Raw genomic sequence first — 6060 nt, forward strand, 5'->3', positions numbered from 1 at the left:
ATGTGTTTTGTAGACTTGGAGAAGGCGTATGACCGAGTTCCCAGGGAGTTACTGTGGGAGGTGCTGCGGGAGTATGGGGTGAGGGGGCCTCTGCTCAGGGCCATCCAATCTCTGTACTCCCAAAGCGAGAGCTGTGTCCGGGTCCTCGGCAGTAAGTCGGACCCATTTCCGGTGAGGGTTGGCCTCTGCCAGGGCTGCGCTTTGTCACCAATCCTGTTTGTAATATACATGGATCGGATTTCGAGGCGTAGTCGTGGGGGAGGGGGTCTGCAGTTCGGTGGACTAAGGATTGCACCACTGCTTTTTGCAGATGATGTGGTTCTAATGGCTTCATTGGTCTGCGACCTTCAGTACTCACTGGATCGGTTCGCAACCGAGTGGGAAGCGGCTGGGATGAGGATCAGCACCTCCAAATCTGAGGCCATGGTTCTCAGCAGGAAACCGATGGACTGTCCACTCCAAGTAGGGAATGAGTCCTTACCCCAAGTGAAGGAGTTCAAGTATCTCGGGGTCTTGTTCTCGAGTGAGGGAACAATGGAGCGTGAGATGGGCCGGAGAATCGGAGCAGCGGAAGCGGTACTGCAGTCGCTTTACCGCACTGTTGTGACGAAAAGGGAGCTGAGCCAGAAGGCAAAGCTCTCTGTCTACCGGGCCATTTTCGTTCCTACCCTCACCTATGGTCATGAAGGATGGGTCATGACCGAAAGAACGAGATCGCGGATACAAATGGCCGAGATGGGTTTTCTCCGCAGGGTGGCTGGTGTCTCCCTTAGGGTAAGGGGAGAAGTTCAGTCATCCGGGAAGGACTCGGAGTTGAGCCGCTCCTCCTTCGCGTCGAAAGGAGCCAGTTGAGGTGGTTCGGGCACCTAGTTAGGATGCCACCTGGGCGCCTCCCTAGGGAGGTGTTCCAGGCACGTCCAGCTGGGAAGAGACCAAGGGGTAGACCTAGGACCAGGTGGAGGGATTATATCTCTTCGCTGGATCCCCCAGTCAGAGCTGGTTGATGTGGCCAGGGAAAAGAAAGTTTGGGGCTCTCTGCTGGAACTGCTACCCCCGCGACCCGACCGCGGATAAGCGGGAGAAGTTGGATGGATGGAACTTTAAAAATGGTGGAAGATGAGTACAAATTATTAAATTAATACAATATAAGGCCTGCATCAGAATACAATAGCACAGTGGTCGATGGAGACATCATTTCCGTATTTTGTCTAAATGGCAATTTAATACTGCACACACATCACTGCAGAAATCTGTTTTCTTTTTGTAATATTAGACCAAGATGACATTTTTTGTAATATTCCTCATGCTAATAAAGTGCTCATCAGCAATTAAGTAGCTTATTTTTTAATTGGGGGAATCATATATTTTGATAGTACCGTGTACATTCTGTTTTTCTGATTGCCTTCCGGGTGATAAACATGTAAACAAGGATGTGAGAAGCAGCTCAGCGTTGACATGCTCCGCCACCTCAGACCCAAATACCCACGGAGGGAGGGAGGGAGTCTCTGTGTGTGTGTGTCTCTGTGTGTGTGTGTGTGTGTGTCTCTCTGTGTGTGTGTCTCTGTGTATGTGTCTCTCTGTGTGTGTGTGTCTCTCTCTGTGTGTGTGTGTGTGTGTCTCTCTCTGTGTGTGTGTGTGTGTGTGTGTGTGTGTGTGTGTGTGTGTGTCTCTCTCTGTGTGTGTGTGTCTCTCTGTGTGTGTGTCTCTGTGTATGTGTCTCTATGTGTGTGTGTCTCTCTCTGTGTGTGTGTGTGTCTCTCTGTGTGCGTGTGTGTCTCTCTGTGTGTGTGTGTGTCTCTCTGTGTGTGTCTCTCTCTGTGTGTGTGTGTGTGTGTGTGTGTGTGTGTGTGTCTGTGTGTGTGTGTGTGTGTGTGTGTGTGTGTGTGTCTGTCTGTGTCTCTCTCTCTCTGAAGACAGACATGAAAACCAAGCCAGGCCACAGTGGGGCCCCTGAAGGAGGTCCCTTAGCAGACGCAGCCCCACCCCCCCCCTCTGCTCCCACTGGCCCCAGGCCATGAAGACAGCCCCGAGGCTAATTGAACAGGAACACAATACAGAAGCAGCAACGGCAGCCTGCGTACAGATCAAGAGAAAGAGCGTGAGGATGTTTATCAAGCCACTGTAAATACAAATAATGATCCTCATCAGCCGTGGCCTTTTACACACCTTAAGAGATTTATGTCTATGATGCTTCCCCTCTTGTTGTGAATGGTTGAAGCATCGACTATCCCTGACATCATACCTGCTGCATCCCATCACATCAGGTAGAAGAACAAAGATGGTGAGATATGGTTGAATAGCAGGTCAGGTTATATTGCCTTAGGGTGATTCAAGCTTATTTGCATACTTTCCAACATTCCCACATGGGGTTTGGATTAAAAGCCATGATAACGGGTCTAAATTAATCTAAAACAAATCTTATTTTATCTTATAATGAGGCCACAAGATACCACTGGCAAAACAGCTTCCTTTGAGTTATGTAAAAACAGGGGAGCAGTTGATCTTTTGATTCAAAAAGCAACAAAACCAGAGTGATTGAGCGGGTTTAACTTCTATTAATATTAAACAAAATATATGACTGATGTGTTATGAATTACAAGAATGCAACGGCAAAGATTGTACAGGGGTTGCTACTTGCTACTAAATGACATGATTTGATCAAAGAGATGAATGGAAGAGTAAGGTTTTTTTTAAGGAAACAATAATTCAGCAATTTAGTTCTATGTAAGGTATTCTATTCTATTTTTGTGTTCTTACATTTATCACCACTGGCAATGTACACATGTATTCAGGCGATAGGTACTGTACTTAAGTATTGCATGATCTCAAATGTAAGATCTTTTAGAAAAAAAACATGATGCATTTTTACCTAATATTATACTGTTGTTAAATTAAACTTCCTTTTGACTTTCTGTTATATTAAAATGCTTCTTACACTTTGTTCCGCCATTGTTTATCATTCAACAGATAAAACTCAATGCAGTGTGGTCGGCACAAATAGATTCTCATTATGCCATTTTAAACTCATCTTAGTTTATTTGTCCTCTGAAGTCTTAAAGCTTGCAAGGTAAGGTTATTCAAAGTATTGGAAATATTGCAACAGTTCTATAAAAAGCATTGTTGGAAAAGAGAGTGATTCTCTTTATTAAGTAATGAGGGAGCCACGGTTCAGCAGCCCACAGACACACAGCGAGCGCCACACAGAGACCCCGGCAGCACCCAGAGCCAACCCCCCCCCCCCCCCACAGCTCTCACATTGCATCAAGTCACTGACTGACGGCTACATTGTCCAAGGCAAGGGGGAAAATAGTGGTGAAGATGTTCCTCTCAGAGAGCTGCTCACCACAGCCAGTGTCTACTCTACACACACATGGGGCGCACCCATTGGTTGAGTGCACTCCACAAAAACAGGGTCTTAAAGAAGTTATTTGGGGGCTGAATCATTAATATTTGAGCAATCATTTGAACTTCTAAACGTTTCTGCCTTGCCATTAATAACATAACACTTTGATTGTGTGGTTCCCCCTGGTCCGATTGAAAAGGATCAGCTGATTCATATTTCAAGTTTCATTTGACTGCTTTATTTTTTTATTTTTGCTTACTGTTTATAGCCATCTTGGCATAATCCACTATGAATTAAATAAAATATAAGTTTGTTCAAGACATGTTTTGCCATATAGGTTCATTTTTACAAATCCCATGTGTTTAAAATATGTGATGCATAGATGGTAATGTGTTGCTATTAAATAAGCCAATTTATTAATTGTTCAAGGTATTTAAGAGAAGTTAGGAAGCTACGGCTAACGGATGCTCAAATTACTTATTTAAGTATAATCATATACAACACTTCAATGCAATACAAACATAAGAGAAAGATCCTCAACTTCTAAAAAGTCTACTTCCAAACATGGTTTCCAAATCACGTTTTTGTTGGGACCCCTAAAGTAAAACATTAAAGCAAAATGATTGGACCGCACAATTTCCTCTTAATGGAGGTTATCCCAGAAGTTCAAGAATATGGCAAGCCGATTTAGCTTTTATTCATTTCTGGAGGATATCAAAAAAATCAATTCATACTAGTTATAATTACATTTTTATTTATAACTAGTTAGAATTTAATTCCTGATATAAAAAAAAGGATTTTGAACTAGTTGTAGTTTGAACATGTATTACTGATATCAAGAATTGGCATTGTGACTAGTTGAAATGTAATTATTGTTATCAGAAATTTGTATTTTTACTAGTTCTTACTAGTAAGAATTAATTTGTTGATATTCTCCAGAAATGAACAAAAGCTAAATTGGCTTGCCATACAGGTGAACACAGGCTTCAATTTGCCACCAATAGCAGGATTAACCCAGCAGGGGGCGCCATGACCTCCTACCCTCACACTCTGCCTGGTGTGTGTACTCATGCTTTCATGGCAGCCTCAATGTATTTAGCCTGTATCCCTATTCCCCAGATACCATAACACTATTTTTCCCGCTACAAAGAATTCCTGAATACGACATCACACAGAAAAGTGATTAAACCAGAAGGCTCATGATCAAAAGTTGAACAAGCCAGCGCTCTACAATATGTTCTACTTTTCTTGTTGAATTATGCAATGCTTTGGTTATAAACAACTTGACTGATCCCCGTTTAAATAAACAGATGTTTTGCTATATTTGAGAATCACCTTGTAGAACACAAGATCAATATGAGGTCAAAATCAAATTAGCCCCACTTTTAAATTGACTATTATTATTTTAATATTTGGTTATTTTCATATTGTTTTATTTATTTGATAGGTTTTGACTTGTATTTGTAACTTTATTAGCAAATGTCCCTTTTAAGTTGGTGTTCAATTTCATTTGACTTTAATTAATCTTATTCATTATTACATTTATATTATAAATGTCTTATTTGGATTTTATTTATTTAATGTGTATTTATATGTTATCCAATTGATTGATTATGTCTTCCTTTATTTTACCGAGAGGGATCACCATTTCATTGTGGTTTACTTTTTATTATCATACTTTGTACTGCTGTGTCTCTTAAAGTTTTAAACTGTTATATCATGTTTTTTGTTTCGTTTCTTGCTGCATGTAAAACTCTGGTTGTGTTTTAAATTGTGATGTGTGCCTTGGTAAAGCAAACTTTACAAATAAAGCTTATGGTTATTATTATTATTATTATTATGAATAGCTGTGTTGCAAATATAATAGATTTAATAATTTAAAATAATAAGTAAGTTCCCAGCAGAAACAAAAACAGACATAACTGAAATTGTACTTCAGATCCAGATTAAACTATATCTTAAGTAAGTTCTTTGATTAACTAAATGACTAAAGAAAGTATAGCATCGTTGCTATGAAAAAGATACATATAAACCTGATAAAAAGCTTCTTGCTGTGAACAGATCACCATGCCGACCGGAACAAAGCATTCCCATACACACATTCCAATCATGGGCAACACCATTTATTTGTTCTGTAAACAACTATTGAAAACACTGTGTTATACTACAATAAATATATAATTCAAATAAAGATAATTCACTTATTAATTTAGATTAAATACAATGAAAAATAAATATGCAGGTGTATTTGATAGAGATCTCTGTCATAAATAATCCAATGTTTTAGCTGTGCCTGAGGATGCCGATAAACATTTCCTTCAAGATAACTCAAAAACCATTCTTTGTAATGATCGCTTCTAAAAAATAAACAATTGCCATCATCATAAAAAAAAAAATCATTAACAACTTGTTTTAACAGTGTTACAAGAAACAAACCATGTCACATAAATCATTCAATATCTCAAATTTCTTCCCCTAATATTTTGTAGATTTTTGGTAAAAATGACATTTTGAAAACATATTTAAAATGTTATCTTAAATATTGAACTATAGTAAAATAAAAATGAAACACTCAGGCACTCGGCTGATCCACTGGCGGCTGGGCCTTGGGTGTGGGAGTAGTTGCTGGGCGCAAGTTAACTTGCCGGGCACATTTGAGGATTTTGGACCAGAGAAGGGAAACAGGTTCCATATCACCAGGTACCAGAGTAGTATTC

This window comes from Gymnodraco acuticeps, unplaced genomic scaffold (genome assembly GCF_902827175.1).
Source record: "Gymnodraco acuticeps unplaced genomic scaffold, fGymAcu1.1, whole genome shotgun sequence".
Taxonomy (NCBI): domain Eukaryota; kingdom Metazoa; phylum Chordata; class Actinopteri; order Perciformes; family Bathydraconidae; genus Gymnodraco; species Gymnodraco acuticeps.